Source organism: Papio anubis, chromosome 12, assembly GCF_008728515.1.
Source record: "Papio anubis isolate 15944 chromosome 12, Panubis1.0, whole genome shotgun sequence".
NCBI classification, from domain to species: domain Eukaryota; kingdom Metazoa; phylum Chordata; class Mammalia; order Primates; family Cercopithecidae; genus Papio; species Papio anubis.
In genome coordinates this window covers 96,297,177-96,317,819 of record NC_044987.1, presented here as the reverse complement: position 1 = coordinate 96,317,819, position 20,643 = coordinate 96,297,177, and the positions used below count along the sequence as shown (strand labels likewise).

Sequence of the window (20,643 nt, the reverse complement as noted above, 5' to 3'; positions counted from 1 at the left end):
TTTTGGTACTGTTATGTCTCTTTCATTTTTCATGTTTCTTAATTGCCTTTATTTGGTGTTTACACATTTGAACAAGTAGAGACTTGCAGACTAGCTTTTTCTGGGAAAGCCCTTCACTAGTCAGCCTGTCCACAGATTCTGAGCAGGCTACTTGGCCTGGTCCTTGGGTGGGCTTGCTTCTGAAGTCCTCGGGCAGGCTGGTCTGGTGCCTGGGTCGGCAGATAGGTAGGCCTGGCAGCTGGTGGAGTGTATGTGGTGACTGCCAGTCTAACAATAAGTCCTATTGTGACAAGCCTGGACCCTGGATCTAACAATAGGTCCTACTGTGACAGGCCTGGACTCTGGAATTGGCCTGGACCCTGCCACAGAACCAGCCTGGCACTAGGCAATCCAAAAAGCTATATCCATGGGTACACGTCTAGTCCTTGAGGCAAGGGGGGCTGACCTGGTCCTCAGATGAGCTTGAAAGCTGGGCCGACAGGGGCTGTCCCAGTAGTGGGTGGGCCTGGAGGCTGTATCCACAGAAGCTTCCAGCAAGTTGGAGTCCACGTGTGTTGGCCTCATGACTAGGATGACTAGGATTGGCCTGCTGCTGGGACAAGGCTGAAACCTGGAACCTGGGACAGCCTAGAGTTGGTCTGCTGATGGTGGCAGCCTAGATATGGGTCCACTGGAGCCAGTCAAGACCTAAGGACAAGCTGAAACATGAAGCCTTTGAGGTTGACCTAGCAGTGGGATGGTCTGGAGACTGAATCCACCACAAAGACCTGGAGCCTGAGGCTACAGGACCTAGCCTGGCATGAGGTGAGCACAGAGGTTCAGTCCATAGGTATTGGCCTGGAGTTTAGGGCTATGGGGGTCTACCTGGCACTGGGTTTTACTGGGGTGGGCCTGGTTTTAGTCTCTGAGGTAAAGTTGAATACTCACTTTCCTCTCCTTCCCCCACATGGAGGGTCTTTCTCTCCATGCTGTGTTTTATGGGGTTGAGGAAAGGGTGACAATATAAAACTGCCTTCCTACCCTCTTCAATGCATCTTTTCTTTTTTCTTTGCTATATCCAGGTGCTCTCACCTGGTGTCTTCAGCTTTTGTGAAGGCATTTTCACATGTGGATAGTTGTTTACATTAATGATTCTGCAGGGGGGATGAGTGCCGGATAATGCTATTATGCCAACTTGCTCCTCTTCACCCTAAATGTTTTTATTGAATCAGTAGGTTTTCATCTTTATTATTGTGGCTACCATGTCTGTTTTCTTTTTAAAAAATATATCACCTCAAGCATTTATCATTTCTTTGTGTTGCTAACATTCCAATTATACTCTTTTAGTTATTTTTAAATTCACAATAGATTATTGTTGATTGTAGTCACCCTGTTGTGCTATCAAATACTAGATCTTATTCATTCTATCTAACTATGTATATACTTATTAACTATCCCCACTTCCCTCCCAACACACTTCCCTTCCCAGGCTCTGGTAACCATCATTCTACTCCTTATCTCCATCCATTCAATTTTTTCAATGTTTAGCTCCCATAAATAAATGAAAACATGTGAAGTTTGTCTTTCTGTGGCAGGCTTACTTCACTTAACATAATGTCCTCCAGTTCCATCCATGTTGTACATTCCATTTTGTTATTATTATAAGTAACATTACACATTGAATTACTCTACAGATGAGTCTCTCCTCACAACTATACTTTATTTTTATAGCAAAAGTGATTTATGTTCAACACAGAACACTTGAAAATCACGGAAAAATCCCACTGACATAAAACTCCCAACATTCAGTTTTGAATCTATCTTCTAAAGATAATTGCATATTAAGTTTTGTTGTATGACTTTTTAATATTCTCTTCTTTCTTTCTTTCCACATAAGCATGCGTAGAGTTATAAAAAACAGTATCAAGTTGCATATACATTTAAGCCTCTTTTTTACCATTAAATCGTGAATGTGTCAATGCTTCATTATTAATTTGGTTTTATGTCTTTTAGTGGGCATATCTTACATGCCTCACCAAATACCCTCAGCCACAAATGTCTCCTGACACTCACTTGTCTGCTCATCTTCAGCCACTGTATTGGTAAATGATTCTACAGGAACCAACCAGCTAAAAACCCAGAGTCTCTGGCTCCTCTCACCATTTCCAAACTTGAATGAAGCACAGCCAGTACATGGAATCTGGCTTCCCTATTGGTTGAATAAAGAACCAGGGATAAAACCCAGAAGTGGGAGGGAGTTAACCCCCTGGAGGATGAACTCTGATCAGAAGTAAACAGTAGACAGATTGGAGCCAAGAGGTAAATTATTTCTCAAGTCTTTTTTCAGATGACCTATTCCAAGGCAGTTTCCCACTACAACGTGCCTGAAGGAAAACAGTGGTTAGTACAGCAACATAACACCTTGCACTTGCTTCGCATCCTTTGACTCACTCCTTTTGCCTCATGCTTGCTTGCCGGGAATTTTACCTTCCAATAAGGATTGGCACAATCTCGGCTTACTGCAACCTCCACCCCCTGGGCTCAAATGATCCTCCCACCTTCATCATCCCAAGAAGCAGGGACTACAGGTTTTTGTATTTTTTGTAGAGATGGGATTTCACCATGTGGCCCAGGTTGGTCTCGGATTCCTGGACTTAAGTGATCCACTTGCCTCGGCCTCCCAAAGTGATGGTATTACAGGCATGAGCCACTGTGCCCAGCCAGGATCTCTTTTCTATGGACTACAGGCTAGGCACTTGCATAGTATTATATCCTGAAGATACTATAGCTCAATAATTAATATCCCATTGATAATCATTCAGGTGTTTTCAAATACTGCTTATTACAAATAATGCTGTTATAACTATCTTTACACTAAAATATTTATGCATATCCCCTATTATTTTCTTAGGATAATGTTGAATTTCTTAAAAATGGCTTGAATCTTTTTAAGGAAAAAGAAACTTTTTAGCAAATTACATTGAAGTTCTTTAACTCCAGACTTCATGAGTAAGCAAATAAATTAGTTGGGAATTACTGAAAATACAATTTGAAATAGGAATCTTTTATAGTTAAATGTGTTAAAATTTAGAAACTATGTAGAATATATAGTCAGTTATGAGACAGAACCTCTCCTCTAGCTCCTGACTCATTAAGAAATAAGCAACAAATTGTAATGTTCGTAAGAGCCTCCAATATGTTCAGTGGATTTTCTTCATTTTCCAGATAAAGCATATCCCATTTGTACAGGAATACTTTTTTCTCACATTAGCAATCATCTTCTTTTAAGTGTATAGTTTTTGCTTATATGCTCATTTCACTTATACCTTTGAGACTTTTTGTAATTCATTCAGAAAACAATAACAAAGAAATTTTGTTGCTTTTAAATAATCAGCAAAATTCTACATGCTCCTCTACCTGGCTAATGGGAATATCTGTATGATATTGCAGTTCATTATTTCACTATAACTTCTTAGAGGGCACAGAATTATTACAATGTCCCAAGAATTTACATTTGCTCTCAGTACTGTCCATGATAAACTGCATAAATGAAACACATTTGCTACTTGGCTCCATTCTGTTATGTATTTTTTTCAGATTATACTTAATAAAAGTATCACGAGGATATACTCACTCCTTGTATATGGACAGGAGGGTATATGAAGTTTTGGAAGTTTACATGAGCATCCCCATATTGGCAAACATAAGAAACTGCTGTTCTAATCCCAGCCCTGTGTTCTGTGTTTGTAAGATTTCAAATTCTACCTGTAACCAACATCCTGAATGCTGTGACAATGAGAGAGAATTTTTTTTAATTTCAGGATATTTGCTTTCTCCTTGAATTCTAAACTGAAGGATACACATAAGCAAAGCATTGTGGTAGTGCATATCTACTGAATAATCTTGTAATCTATCCAGATATCCTGTGTCCCAAATGCACTACCATTTAGTAGATGAAGTTGAGTTCCATAGTAAAAATCTTTGTGTTCAAATCCTGGCTCCACTGCTGTGTCACGTTTGCAAATTGCATAGAATCTCCTCTGTAATAAAATTGGGATAATAGCTTTATCTATTGCACTGGTTTATCATGAGAATTGAATGTGTTAATATAGGTGAGTTAGAAGAGTGCTTGGCACATGGTAAGCATACAATAAAATGAAAAAATTAGTAAAAATAAAATTTTAATTACACCATGCCCACTATCATACTGACTACCTGTATAACATTTGTCATGTGACCTTGTACCTCCTTCCAGATTTCAAAAGACTTTCAGGGCAGAAAAAAGAGCGAAAAAGAATTGGCATTAATTCAGTACCGAACACATTCCAAACACCCTGCTATTTATTACCCAGAGCTCTTCCTAAGCCTGTTAATTTTGGATACTCCACATGATATCATTTTATACTTATTAAAATGGACCCACATTCGACATTGTATAATTTGTGGCACTTAAGAGATTGAAAGGACTTTTATAACTGTGGTCTCAAAATCACTCTCAATTTTAATTTTCTAGCATTTCAATTTAGAACTTAAGAGAAAAAATATTTTATATCTCAACCATCTTAAAAGGCCCTTGAAAATATTATAGGCAGTAAGCACTCTGCCTATAGTATCTAATGGATAATTCAGTCCTCTTTCCATCTCATATCTTTATCACCAAAATTAAATTTTCTGTTCTGTTGATGAGGAAACTGAGGCTCTGCCAGGTTAGCAATCCTTACCAATGTCACCTTGGAAAAGCATTAAACCCAGGGCTGGCCAAGATCAGAATCACTTTCCTCTACATCATGTGGCATCTAGTTTTCCCATGTTTCTCACCTCAGAGTGAGGCAAAGGACCTTGTATGGCCCCTTGAAGTAAACACATGGATCTCAGTGTTCTTCTTCCCCAGGAAGGCAGTGCTGAATCAGAAATCTCCAGTTCTAAATCCTTTTTGGCAGAAAGCCCAGATTTCTGGAATTTCATTTAATGTCTTGTCAGGCTGCCCATCAAGAATTAAAGCTCCATGACTTCATGTGGCTGAAGCCCAAAACTCTCATCATTTCATTTTATCTTTAGTTTAAACACCCTTTTGTTTCTGTTCTTATCGGTTAGATGTGTGTTTTATGTCCTGTCCTTTAAGTTTTAAGTCCTTTTCCTTCTTGGTGTCTTTTTCCTTCTTGGTGTCTTTTTCTAGTTATTGGCCTGCCTGGCAGTGAGAAATAGCCATGTCCCTTAGTTGTGTGAAACAATTCTGATATCAGAGTCTATGGCCTGGAAATTGAAGAGATAAAAGTGATATGTGATAAGCATCAAAATACACCCACATTTTGGTTCTTTGCTAACTTTTTCTAAAGTATTAAAACTATCTATCTTAGCTTCATAACATGTTTAATCTGAAAATAATTTATCTTACATGTATAAATAAGGAGAGTGTATAGGATGATCCATAAATTCATAGATGATGCCCGATCTTAGCCATCGGAGACATCAGATAGGTCTAGACCTACAATAGCCATTAATATTTCTTGAAGACTTTATAATGCCAAGCACAACTCAAAGTGCTTTGCATGTATTAACTCACTGCATCCTCTCAACAAACCTAGGAAGTCTTATTCCCATGTAACAGAGGAAATTGAGGCATAGAGAGGTGAAGTACGTTTTCTAAAGTTACAATGCAAGTAAGTGGTAGAATAGAAATTTGAAATCAGGAAGTTCAGCATCAGCATCCACAGCCTTAATGACTAACGAGTAGTACCTGTTCCATCTAGGAGGAAAAAAATTAAGGAAGGAAGGACTCATGTGGAAGAGATGCTGATATGATGATAAAGGTGAAAAAAGAGGAAAAGTATTTTTTTCTGCTACCACCCAAGACTGAGGACCCTATAACAAAAACTGTAGGAATATTTTCCAGAGGATTGAGTTTGAAGGCAGAGGAAGAGATAGAAAAGAAGACATTCCCACGCTCTGGGGCAGGAAACAAACGATGGGGTTTGGTGGCATGTGGAGCACTAGAACCTGAAATTCTTTGTAGAGACGTTGGTATTTTCACAGTTGGCACCCTTAATAATGGCAACATTAGTCATGTTGAAGTGACTTCTCAGGGAGAACATACCACATTTGGAGGTCAGAACAAGAAAAGAAGTATTCTATGCCACCTGGAGATCACAGCTACTAGGTGATATGAGCACGATGGAAACCAAGACCTGGACAGGAAATGCCAATATGAACAGTTATGGGCTTAAGTCAGTGCAATTTAGATTATCATCTTTAGGTATGGGCTTAGGAAAATTCAGACTACTAATAAATAGATTTAATTGTGTCACAAAATTGGGAACATTGACAGTATAAAATATAAAATTATAACCATAGGCAAACTATTTAAAAAATGACCAAAATCAAGATTCAGAAATGTCTGTGGATTACCCAGTATATCACTGAAAACCACTGTTTTAGAACATACAAAGTTGGGAAGATGGGTGATTTTTGCTAGTTTTTTTTTTCTTCAAGTCTAAAAACTGTTTTGATACCTACTTATAAGATTCCTATAAGGAATACAAGACATGAAAGTACAGCTAATAAATGGTGTTGAAAAACTGTGAACTATTGTACAAATGCTAAGCCTAATGCCACAACATAACAGCAAAATTAGAAAGGGAAAAAAAAAAAAAAAGAACAAGAGCATTCCTTCCTCCCATTGGATACCTTTGAGGGGCATGAGTAGAAGTAATACCAGCAACTAGACCTCATTATTTTTCTGAGCATATAGCATAGTTTTTTGATTGTCTTACAGACAGCCTCAATAATAAAGTGAATTATTAGGATTTACAGTCTTACCACAAGAAATTGTAGTAGACCTATCTGTCAAATGAAGAGAGAAAGATCAAAGGAAAAAGTACCCCTAGTATAACCTCATCAGAACTACACTAGTCTTCTTCTTGTTCTTCCTATTCTCACTTGCCCTCCTCCCCGGTCCATTCTCCATATTGCACTGGGAGTAATCTTTATAAAACATGAGTCCCTTATGCCACTACCCTGCTTAAAGCCTGTTAGTGGCCTAGCATCCTTTTGGGACAGGATTCATTGACTATAGTATGACCTAAGAAACCCTGCTAAGCCTGTCTTCCTCTCCAATTTTGTCTTAGACCATTCTTCCTCGCCATGATGAAACTCCACTCACCCTGCATGAAACTCATTCCTGAATTCAGGTGTTTTTATCTGTTGTTCCCTCTACCAGAATTGTCATCTGTTACCTTTACCTTCCTTGCCTGGCTAACTCTTTATCCTTCACCTTTCTTAAGTATAATGTCATCCAGGAGGTCTGTAATGACCACCCTCCCAACCCCTATACTAAGTGATAGCATGCACTACTTTGTGCTTTTGTGAGCTACGATTTCACAGATAAGTCTTTCCAATTCCCCTGCCTCAATTTCCTAATCTCTGAAACAGAGGCCTCAGAAGGTTAGCCCAAAAATAACCTATTTTGACCACTTGGGATGTGTCAGCCATTTAATTGAATCCTCACCACAGCCTATCAAATAGCCCATGAATGACTGCTTTGCAATCTGCAACCAGCTTCTTCTTTCTTATGATGTGAAGTGCACCTGTGCCTCATCCAACTCACATCACCTTGGACATCTACACCTGAAAATCATAAGTGATTCTTCATATTCATGACCTTTCAGAACTAAACTGGAGAGTCCTCACGGAAATGTGGATTCATTCTATGTGAGCATTGGACATAATCATCTGTTCACTGTCTTAGGCTGAACACAGGGAGTGGGTCTGTGAGTTGTTTCAATATTACTTATGTTAAGAAATGTTATATTACTCTTTGTTCTGCCTTATTTTGTGACCAGGTCACCAGGTATCTTTTCCAGGGCATCCTGACCTGTCTCATTGTGGAAATCTTTCCTCCACAGCTTCATCCCTTGATACCTATCAGGGGTCCTCTCCCAACTCCCTGGACTTTCTCTCTGCTTTGATCTAAGAATTTGCCTAATCCTCCAAAATTTCTTCAGAAGTGTTTTCCTTTCTCCTTTGTGTCCTCTACTTCGGAACAGATATTTGTCTCGGGTCCCACACTTCTCCCTCTTCCCACTTTTACATTTCTTGAAGGTCTTCTTTTCATTCTTCTGGTATGAATCTCTTTCCCTATCCCACTTGCATCCCTCCCTCCCTTAGTTTCTCTTGCTGAGCCTCGTTGGGAGGCCATCTGTGCTCAACAGAACTCTGTGTGTTCCCCTACATTTCCCAGCCTCCCTAGCAGGTAGACTGTGGCAGTGGGATTAATTCCAGCCAATGACTGAGGAGAAGGGGCATGTGTTACTTCTGAGTAAGGTAGTGAAGAGCTAATGTTCTTCCTCTCTTGCTCTCTCCCTCTTGCTCTTGGTCTTCTTTTAGTTCTAGATCCAGATCTAGTTATCTTCTCCAGCCCCAGCCCCTGAAACCCTAGAGCCCAAGGATTCCAGATTGCATGCCTACAAGATGGAGAATGGCAGAACCATATAGGATGTTAAAAATAAATCTACATTGTTAAGTCCATGAAATTTGTGTGTGTTTCTGTTTCATCCAAAATTATTAATTCCACTGGCTAGGATGAACCTTCTTCTCCTCTTTGACCCTGAAAAACTATGAGAAAGCTTTGTTCCTCTCAACTCACCCTGTCCCATTTTCTCAAAAGGAACCACCTTCCCCTACTCACTTCTTGGTATACTTTCTATTCACCCTAAGGTATTCTCTTTATTTTCCTTTATCTTTAACTTGTACCTTCATTATAGTTGTATAGTTGATTATCTTAGTGGAGAGTCCTTCTCCTATGTTGTCTTGGCCAGGTTCTCTAGGGAAAAAAAAAAAAAAAAAGTCTACATATCTATATGCTAATACTATATTGGGAGGAGCAATCTCAGAGCAGCAAGACTGAGGAAAAGGGAAGTGAAGCAGAAAAGTAGCAAATCAGTTACAAGGTGCCAAGTTGTTAAACTGGCCTTCACGAAAAAAAACAAAGCCATTTTCTCAGTCATGTAAGGTATCTCTAGAGAGGCTCTATGGAACGAACCACTGTGTGCAAACTGAAGAGAGAATGTGAAATTTGTCTGCTAAGTGGTGTCTGTCTCCTTTCTCTCATTGGTCAGTTTGCCCCAGGTTCTCAGATTGTGTAAACTGACTACTCCCAGAAGTCTCAAGGAAAGCCATTTCTCTTGCCTCAAAGTTTTTTCTCTTTACATGAGCCCAGAAGTAGTGAAAGGCACCATATCTCCTATGGGCCTGATTAGTTCAACTGAGGCACCAAAGCGTACATGGTCTTTGCATGGAAGAGGCTGTGCTGGAACCTGGTTCTCACTGTGGGAGCAGATAAGATAGCTTGTGGTGCTAGGAGATGAGGAAAGAACAGGAGTAATGGCAAGGGATCTCTGTCTAACAGTCAAGCACAGGGCTGAGCAGATTTGGGGAGAAAAATAAACTGGGTCTTCTACAAATAGCATAAATCTTTGGTCACACCTAATGTGTTAGATACTTTCACAACTATTTATTTGTCTCTAAACTTACAGTGTACAAAAGCCTCAAAAAGCTGCAGAGGACTGTTATATGAGCTTCCCTGCCCCTTTACAGTGGTAAGCCCCTCACTGTACACAAAAATCCAAATACCAAAGGACAGAAAGATCAAGTTGAAAAATTATAAATGGCCGGTGCAAAAAACTTAGACCACCATGTAGTAAACCCCTTTCAAATGTGTTTATTCCAGATGTCCATTCATACTTTACTAGAGTCAAAACATAAGTGTCACAAAGGCAACTGGAAAAGCTCTTTTCAAACTCTGTACCCTCAGTGAAAGGCAATTCAGCAGCAGTTTGCACAAATACAAAATCTCCAGTGCAAATACAGGATCATTTCAATTACCTCCTAGAACTGGCTAACACTTATCAACAACAGAAACATAAGATTTTATTCAAAACTATCGGGGACCATGAGTGTGGAGGAGCAGGAAAGAACCAGCCAAAGACTTAGGAAGCCCCAGAGACTCAGGAAGCTCACAATTATGCCAGCCACTCCAGTCCTGCAGCTGAAATGCCCTTAATGACAGTGTATTTTTAAACATTTCTACCCTGGCAGCAGAGACAGACAGAGGAAAGGACAATCAGCCCAAACAATTCATTCAGCTGCCACCATGGTCCACAGCACGTGTATCCTCTGTGGACCAGCTCTGTGAATTGATGGAGACATGGGTTTACTGCTCAGACTCCTGATTTAAAAATAGAAGAAAAGTCTCAGCCCCTGCTGGTCTCTCACTCTCACCCAGCAGGATGGTGATTAGCTGGGCTTTCTCTAGGCCATTCCTTTTTAATAACCTTATTGGCCATTTTCCATATTCGTGTTTGGACCCTGGCTATGAAATCACATTTGTATGGAGTACATGCAGTGATACAAGGTCTACAGGCTTAGTGAGCTTGGAGCTAGCTGTATGGGGTGCATGGTGTGATTTTAACTGTGAAAGGCATCTAGTGACATGAGAGATAGCAGACAGACGTTGTTATCAGTTTGGATTTGGCAGGATTCCACTCCAGCTTTGGGAACTCAGATACATAAGCTATATGTGTTCTTGGGACATCTTCTGATGCCATAAAGGAAAAAAGAAAAAAAAAACATGCAATTGGTTTGTGCCAATGTTGGGCTGGGGAAACAGATGCTTAGGTCTGTGAAGTCTTTCCTCTCCTGAGAGTGATGATCTAAAAATTAATTGTCTGCATGAAACTAGAAAAAGGTCACCACTCCATTTCAGGATAACTTTGCTTGTCAAAAAATAAATAAATATGGTGAAAGAAGCTATGTTACTGATATAGCTTGACTGTGTCCCCACCCAAATCTCAGTTTGAATTGTAGTTCCCATAATATCCATGTGTTGTGGGAGGAACCTGGGGGAGGTAATTGAATCGTGGAGGCGGTTACCCTCATGCTGTTCTCCTAATAGTGAGTGAATTTTCCTGAGAGCTGGTGGTTTCATAAGGGGCTTTCCCCCCTTTTGCTCTGCACTTCTCCTTGCTGCCGCCATGTGAAGGACATGTTTGCTTCCACTTCTGCCATGATTGTAAGTTTCCTGAGGCCTCCTTAGCCATGTTGAATGGTGAGTCAATGAAACTTCCTTCCTTTATAAATTACCCAGTCTCAGCTATGTCTTTATTAGCAGTGTGAGAACAGACTAATACAGTTACCTTGTAGAAGTTACTCAATACCTGTGTAACTCAGTTCTCCATAAAACGTATGTGATAACAACGTGTACCTTGTCAGATTTTTATTAAAATCAATGCGTTATTACTTATTTAGGACTTTGATATAGAAAGTGTCATCTAAGGGTTCAATAAAATGAATGAAAGAGTAAGTGAATACATAGAGAATTCACTGTGCCTCTTCTTTATTCCAACTAAAGAAAATGGATATTTCTGTCTTCACTATAACCCCTCAATTCTTCTCACTCTCTAGCTTATTAGCTCCTATGCTAATTAGGACACTTTGATTTACCTAAAGAAACATATTTGGATAGTATTTCTGTGTCATACTTGAGTATGTAGTGATAGTATGAATAACCTTTCTATCATATTCACGGCTTCAGTATGTAGTGATCTGCCAGACGCTCTATTCCCCTACACACCTGTCTTTTACTTTAGGTTGGGTCCACATGATTCTGTCCTACAGAATCAAACCTAGAGTTTCTGGAAACAAGTATTTCCTCAATAGGTAGGCATATAGATAGCCCTAATTTCAAAGTAAACTGTAAACTGACATCAGATTGGTAATCTATAAATCGTGAATTAGTGGGTGAACATGTGCTCTGATATTTCTTTTTTTTTTTTTTTTTGAGATGTAGTCTTACTGTGTTGCCCAGGCTGGAGTGTAGTGGCATGATCTCGGCTCACTGCAACCACTGTCTCCCAGGTTCAAGCAATTCTCCTGCCTCAGCATCCCTAGTAGCTGGGATTACAGGCGTGCACCACCACGCCCGGATAATTTTTGTATTTTTAGTAGAGACGGGGTTTTACCATGTTAGCCAGGCTGGTCTCAGACTCCTGATCTCAGGTGATCCACCTGCCTCGGCCTCCCAAAATGCTGGGATTACAGCAGTGAACCACGATGCCCAACATGTGCTCTGATTTTAAAACTCAGGTATCATGACTGGGATTCTGCTTTATCTGGAATCAAAATGCCCCCCTTATACAATTTCATGATAACTTACCATCCCCTCACCACCTCCCATCATCATTTCCCACCCCAACTTTCATCCTAGGTTTTGTTGGTTCCTGCCTTTCAGAATTCATTCACAAGCATTCCTCTGCAACGTGAGGCCAGTAGGACAAGACTTCCTACTCGATCTTACCAACTTTTCTCATATTACCAGAAAAGCTATTGTTAATGCTTTTACATTAGGGTGGAGTGGAGGTAACTGAGGAAAGATGTCATTTTTTTCCTGAAAGAGCCATTTTGGACACTTCTATAGTTTATTGCAAGAGGCCCTCCTCTGTGAAGCAAAATAAATCACTTCTTCCATCGTCTCCATAGACTTTGCTTACACATTTATCACTATTTACATTTCCTGCAGGAACTGGGATTGTGTCTTACTCGATGTTCTAACACATTGCCTCACACTCAAATCCTTGTTTGATGCATAGTTGTATAGCTAAAGAAAATCACCTAACACGTTTTCAAAAAAAAAAAAAAAAGTAGTTGTTGTTTCTTCTCTTTAGGTTTGACTTTGCCAGAAACAATAAATCTCTGTGTCTTCAGATCACTGTGTTCATTTTGTTAAACTGTGACAACATATTAATTTAAGAATCCTATTCCTGGACCAAGCTCACAAAAAGCCATTTTATTGACAGGTAGCGGAGCAGGGATTTGCAGTGAGAAATACCTGGGTTCCCACCAGCTCCACTGTTTACCAGCTCTGTAAATATGGAGGAGTTATTTCATCCTTTGACTCTTTACTTTCTTTATGTTTAATATGGAAGTAAAAATGACATCAATTGCCTAGGTTTGTGGAGATGATAAAAATAGACAACAGAGGTATAGGGTGCATAGTAAACAATAAAAAGTTGCTGCTAGTGTTTTATTTATTAATAGTATTGTCATTACTGAAGTCTCAAAATTGTTAAATACTTTCAAAAATAAGTTTTGAGGACTGGAGGCACTTGAGAACTATTGAAGACACACACACACACACACACACACAGACTCATTTCTGCCTTGCTAATGTAACACTGGTACCATGGAGCTGACTTCTAACATTACATATCAAGAACCAAAATTTAATCGACATGCAAAAGTCCTTGACAGAATTAGTAATTATGATCAAGAAACCATGAACAACCAATTTTAATGATCAGATAAGAAACTTATTTCTAGCCACCTGCTGTGAGAAGCTAATCTTCCCCCACATCCTAATCTACTGACACACAGACTCTGGGCTGAAATAAGCTCTTAATAATGAATAATCTAGTTACAGATACAATTCTGCTGAGCAGAAAATGGAGGATTATAGAACACTTCAGAAAGAATTTTTTTTTCTTTTCCCCACTTCCCTTCCCATTCAACTAGTTTTCTTTAAATACCGTTTTGATTGTTGCTGCCACCTTAAGGATGTAAGAGGTTCTGCACACAAGTGCAGAAAAACATATTCAATATTGCCCCAAAGAAAATGTACAGGGAAAGGTGTTGGAGTATAACAGAAGCACACAAGACTGGCTGATATTTGTACTAAAAACTTTGAAAGAAAACCATCTTCTAATGCAGAATTCACTTATTCTAAAGCCTCAGGATAGGTAATAAAAATAGACCATGCATTCGTAACTTCCACAAATGAACCTCTCTCTCTCTCTCTCTCTCTCAAACACACACACACACACACACACACACACACACACACACACTGCACCCTTTACACCAGGGTCAGTCATGAGTGTTCCAATAATTCTAAGTATTCCACACAAGAATGCAAAGAGTAAAAGCACAGCTTTTCTTGCATAACTAAGGGTTGTCTCCGGTACATTAGGCAGCTCAATCAGAAACTTTGAGACAAAATCTAGGAAATTATGGCCATGGGTTCATGGTGATGCCCATGAACTAATTGGCCTGCTATTCTCCTGATGTGGGACTTCACGGGTTGTATCAGAGAGTAGCTGAAAATAACTCAAAGAAAGCAAGATGGGACCCTGGAACTTGAAAGATACAGTCATAATCTGAGCCGAAGTTTGATGGAAGAGAAGGGAGAGGAAGCTGGAAAAGTGGGAGGGTCAAAGACTGAAGAATTATGTGCTCTATTCTACAGAGTTTAACATGTCCTAAAGAGGCTAGCAGGCAAGGAGATATTCTAAAAAGATAAACAAAGAAAAAGAAATGAAGAGAAGGAAGAAAAGCGAAAGGAAAGGAATGACATAAAGTAATTTATTCCTACCTTCACTTATCAAATATTATTGAGCACCTACTATGTGCCAGGCACCATGCTAGATACAAGGAGACAGTCTCTAATTTCAAGAAGCTCAAAATCTCATAAGAAAGATAGCCAAGCAAAGAGAGAATTTTTCCCAGCCAGAGTCTAAGTTCCTGTGTCTCACCCTGGTTCTTTAGCCTGGTTAAAGTTTCCTATGTGAAAGAACTCAGGCTCGGGTTTTGGAAAGGCCTGGGTTTAAAACCTTCTCTCCATCCTTACCTCTTCATCTTGACCAAGTCTCTTAATTTGTCTGAGCTGTAGTTTCAGCTTCTGTAAAATGGGAATAATAAAAGCTATTTAGTAGCATTGTCCTGAGGATTAGTCATAATAGAGAAGCAGCTAGCAGACTTCTGGAATAAGTTCACTGGTCTTCACTACCCTCATTTGCCTGTGTCTTGAAGGCAAATTGGAAGGCCCCTTTCCTGCAGCCAATGTCCTCACAAGCAGCACTCTGGAATCCAGCATCCCACCAGACAGAGAGTGCCAGATCAGAGTCAAGAGCATCAGGACCAATCCATCAGGTCTTGCAACCTTTTACCTCAATCCCTCCCAAAAGCATAAACTGCTAGTATCACTTATTACATATCACCAGGCTCTCTTCCCCTTTCCTCTTCTGTACTTCCCCAAGCGTGGTTCAACCTTCCACCCCTCTCCTTCCTTTCACACACACTGTGCCCTCTGGAATAGTCCATTTACGATCAGCAAATATCCTTACACCTACAAACTCTTCCACTGCCTTGCTCCCTTCATCTCCTTGCTTGACTGTATCGTTGCCTATAAAATTTGCTTGCCTTTCATCCTTTTGTTGTTTTTCTTTCATCCTTCCCTCTTTTCTGGGGTTAGAAGAAAGATGTGTCCTTCTTTTTCCCACAGTTTCTAACAGATAATTTCTCCTGGCTTTCCCTTCAACTTACAAGTTTCTTTGCTCCTTTCAAGCATCTCATTCAGCTATTTGACACTCTTCTAATCCAACCTTCCTGAAGTTATCTGCTGACATCCCTCTGTTATTGAGATATTTTCCTGCTTACACTCACTCTCTCCAAAAACAACCCTAATAACTTCAACAGATGTGTGGAGGGTCCATCCAGCTTTCATCCCTCAATCTTTCCCTTCCTTGTCAACAGTGGGTCTTTCTTACATTCTTGCAGGACCCCATCCCACTGCCATATCTGACATTTCATCATCAGGCACTGCACAACCTCATACATCTCAATTTCAGGCATACCTCTTATTGGCCTTAGCTTCCTATTTTTTTCAGTTTACTTGCTCAAGTGCCCACAGTGCACAATTCTGCAATTGATCCTGGTGCATTCTCAAAATCAGTCAGCCTCTGTCTGTTTCCATTTCCTTTCTTATCCAACTTTAAATACAGGCCTTATCATTAAAATCATTCATTGCAAGGACTCTTCTCCCCTTTCACACATCACATCTCAGAAGCAGTCAGAGAGATTGTGAGCCTTTCTGTTCACAACCCAACCTGTCTGACTGCTTCTGAGAGCCCACATCGGGACTGACGGGTTACACCACATAAAAAGTGGATTCTGTTTCTCAAGTAAGCTTCCTTTCCCATTCTGTGACATGACCACTTTTTCTCACCTTCATCACTCTGCCTTCCAGCTGAAATCCCAGTTTCTTTTCTTGCTTTTTTTCCAATCTTTTCTCACACTTCACTAGAGGGATCTTTTAAAAACATAAACCAAATAAAATCATCCTCTTACTTAAAATACTTCATTGACGACTCTCCATTATACTTGGGATAAAACCCAAACTCATTACTTCTATATCCCCTCTACCTCTTCATCCTCATACTCCACCAGTCTCTTACTCAGCTCCCATTACTCTACCTGCCTTTCAGTTCGTCAAACACACCACGTTCTTTGCATTGGGCTTCTGCATGTGCTATTCAGCCTGCCTGGAAAGCTCCTCCCTGGGGTTTTGCAAGGCGAAATACATCTCCCCCTGCAGGTCTAACTCACAGGCCACCATCTCAGGGGTTTTCCTAGGCCATCCTCTCTGACGTTGCTGCTCCAGCCACTACTATTCTCACTCCTAGCAATACAATTTCTTCATAGAACTTATCCCCCTCAGCCAAGCATCATATATTTCTTTGTTAACAAGTTTATTTTTAGTCTCCCTCTCCTCTCTATAAGCTCCATGATGGCAGCACCATACAGTCTTGTTATAACTGGCAGATAGTACTTACTGAATACGTATTTATTAAGTAAATGAATAAACGAATGAATGCTGGATGAGTGAAAAGAGTAATTCAAAGAGAAATGAAATCAGTTTCATAAATTTGCTGATTTGATTGTTCAAAACAAAGTTTGTTTCCATCTTTTAGAAAGAGACGGTACCTAAATATGAACCTAGTGCTTCTTAAATGTTTCCACTGAAGAACCCAGAGTGGGTGTAAATATATACACCCAAGAGGTCATGCCTATAAACAGCTAGATTTTATGCTTTTCATAATAATTCTGCAAATGATATTTTCAATTATCCATGTGTAAAACTGCTGATCTAGAAAGAGGGAGCACGGCCATATTGTGGCTTAGAGATCTCTCTTGCACACTGCAGTAAACTCCAGCTTGAGAAGCGTAGATGAGCATGAATTGCACATGCTCACACCCCCTTTTTAAGGAATTTAACTCACTTTTCTCTGAATCAGTTTCCAATACTTAATAGGTGCCCTGCCCACATTCTCTTTTTGAAAATTCCAGCTCATGCCCAGCCCTTGATGAAGGCACACGCTTGAATGGCTGTGTTTCATACCACAAAACCTTGCTCCCTCTAGCCACAGCTCATTGGTCAAGGTATGGACCTCTGACACAGAAGGAATCAATCAGATTCACTCTCTTAAGAAAATAGATGTGGCTGGGCACATGGCTCTGAAAAATCACAGGAGATCAGGGTCAACTCCATGCCATGAAAATTCAAAGCCACCTCAAAAACAGTTACATAGCACGTAGAATAGTGGGAAAAGCCAGCCTACTGACAGAAATAGGAAATAAAGCCAGTGCCTACAGAGAAAGCAGCCCTGAGAAGAACAGGTACCTGAGAGAAGAGAGGATCTTTGCTTTCCACGTTAGTCTCCATTTATCCTTGCTGCTTCTCATTCCCAAATCTCATTTCTGCATTCCCTAACTTTATTTCTCTGGGACGTTTTACTGTTGACTTTCAATAAACCTCCTTTTAAATTTAATCATCTAAATGGGTTTCTGTTTCTCTACATCAGATAAATCCCTGACTTCGCTATTAACACCCGTACCAAAAATTGAAAAACTGGAAGAAGGATCATTTCAGAAAAATTGTGTTACAAACCTCCTGTTTTGAGGTTGTGTATATTTATTTTGTTTTTTGAAAATAAATGTTTCTTTGCTTCTGCTGGGAGGCAGTAGGACCCAGGATCCATGTCCAAGTTGTGACCTGTCTCAAGAACAATGGATCAATGTAGTGCAATGGACTAGATGTTTGTGTTGCCCCAAAATTCATACATTAAAACCCTAATCCCATGCCAGAGGACTAGCTTGATCTCTTCCCACCTCATGAGGATACAATGAGAAGTCAGCAGTCTGCAACCCAGAAGGGGATCCTCACCAGAACCCAGCTGTACTGGAATCCTGATCTCAGACTTCCATCCTCTAGAACTGTGGGGGAAAAAAATCTGTTTTTATATGCAGTCGTTGGTGCTTAGTTATAGCAGCATGAATCAAGCGTGGCAAGGTAGACATGCTTCTGATGCATCTTTCACAGCTGCTGGGCATAGCCTTCAAGGCCATTCCTAGCAAATTCTAAGGGTACGATTTACCAAGCTTGCCACAGGACAAGAAGCACCATCTGAGAGAGTGGAGACACTCAATGTTAGCAAGAATGAATTGTGAAACTTAAAAAAAATACTTTTCTAAGCGATCGATATTTTTTTAATTGACAAACCATGCTGTGAGAAAGATGTGATATTTTTCTATCCTCACAACGAAAATATTATAAAATTGTTGTCAAACAACAATGATTAAATATAACCAAAAATAAAACAAAAAAAAACCCTATTAGAGAGATGCGTCAGGCAGATGCATATAATTAATAGTAATGAGATTGTATATTTTTGGATTTCATAATGCTGATGGCATTTGTCAACTCTTTAAAATTTTTTTTAATTTATAAGTTATCATTTCCCATTCTAAATAAATATCAATTTTGTGAGTAATTTTACAGTCATAATTTTGTATTATTTTTTCTTTAAGGTAACTTTCAAAATTGCTTAAGTTTCAGACACTGTGAAACCTGAATACACCATGTCCACATCTCACATTAAGAAATTGAGGTATGGAGAGGTTAGGAAAGTAGCCGAAGGTAGCAGAGCTGAAAATGGAGCCAAGATTTAAACTGAGGAAGTTTGGATCCATTATGTTACATCATTTTTTTGACCTACCACAAAACTTGACTCCCCTAAAATGACTGAGGCACATTTGAATGACTTTGAAGTGTTTACATACCTGTTTACCTGATCAGAGTCTGAGCTCTTTGAGGCACAATGTATCCTCATTTGCATACCCAACAATTACTTCAATAGAACACAGTAAAATGCTCATTAAAAGTTTGATCAAAAAATTAATGCATAAATGAATGAAGAAGTGAACCCTTTTCATTCTCACTTTTCAGGTAACACACTCTGATTCTGAGGAAGACCAAACAGGAGCTGACAGCCTGGAGAAAGCCACACTAAGGTCTTTGGATCTGTGATTCCCAGTCCTTAGGTTGAGGACCCTGAGGAGTCAAGATGCAAATACTGCAACCGTAATGTGCAACAGCCTCTGTAAATAAATGAGTGCATAAGGCCCCTTCTGTGAAGGTAGCCAAATTTATTAAAAATCAAAAGGGTTCATTATATTTGGAAAAAGTTGATAACCACTGCTTTCCACTAAAATTCAACATTTTTCCCCCTATCCTTCTGAACTAGGGAGACAGAGTGAGGTAAAATAGTTTCAGCCCAGGGAAAGGGATCAGCATAAAGGGTTGAGATAAACCACGGTGTCAAGCAAGGTGGATAGCCTGAGACAAGGGAGAACAAGCTGGTTCCTTGGGGAAGAGATATCCAGAAACAAGTTAACAAAAGGAAGCATAAACACAGCAGAGACCAGTGCACAAAAAGTAACAGAATATATGATAATACCTAGAAACATATTTTAAAATGGTTTAAGTGCTATCAAACGTTGTATACTGCTCTCCACTTTTGCTGTTTCTAGAACTACTTGTGATGTGGACCAGCAAACCAACAGCACAATTCCCTCGCCAAACAGCCGCAGTTCACAGGACCTTCCTTTTAGACTCGCAGAAAGGCACATAAAACCTGAAGCTTGAATCAGCCAAACAGGGCAGGGGAACCGAGTTTAACAGCCCAGTAGGGAAGACCCAGATAAGAGGATACCAGGCCTCTGGTACCCAGAGCTCCACTCTGTCTGACAATCTTTCCTGCATCAACTAGCATTACAGGCAATCAGTGTGGAAAACTGTCAGCCCTGCATGACATTTTAGTTTTATTCCCTAATGCCTTTTTTTGTGCTTATATGGGGAAAATAGATAGAAATATGGTTAACTTGTGATTCTTTTTTATTTGGAGTTTGAAGGATTTTCCAAGTAATGAAAAAGCCTGGCCTCCTGGGGCAAAGATACTCATTCAGTGAGCAGAAAAAAAAAATATTGCTCAGAGAAAAATGAATTGAGAGCTCCATGAGAAAGGACCTACTACTGAAGACAATTTTGTTCCTAGAACGACACTAAACCCAGAGGATAAAGCCCCAGAGGAGCTGTGGGCTGGGGGCCCTGTGAAAGAGACATAGGCACAGTCATCTAAGTTATATGAGCAGAATTCCCAAGCCTATGAGGGCTCTTCTTGCAACCAAGTCGAGGCTGGGTTGTACGGGTTGAATTGTACCTTACCCACCCCCACAAAAACGGGCATGTTAAGGTTCCAAAGCTCCACCCTCCAGAATGTCACCTTACTTGGAAATAGGATCATTGCACATGTTATTAGTTACTATGAGGTTATGCTTGAGTAAAGTGGGCCCCTAATTCACTATGACTGGTGCCCTTATAAGGAGATGGCCTTGGGAAGACACAGAGACACACAGGAAGAATGCCATGTGATGACAAAGGTGGAGATGAGAGTTACGTGTCTGTACTCCAAGGAACTCCGCAGATTGCCAGTGAACCAC

General features: G+C 40.0%; 2 long non-coding RNA genes across 2 annotated transcripts in view; one reads left to right on the top strand and one right to left on the bottom strand.

The window, feature by feature from the left end:
- LOC116269762 overlaps positions 1 to 20,643 on the bottom strand; it is a 296,445-nt gene that overhangs the window by 19,941 nt on the left and 255,861 nt on the right. The window lies entirely within an intron of this gene.
- On the top strand, positions 549 to 19,268 carry LOC103877550. The gene is made up of 2 exons (XR_637286.4): positions 549 to 804; positions 19,091 to 19,268. It is a non-coding gene; the product is annotated as an uncharacterized LOC103877550 (long non-coding RNA).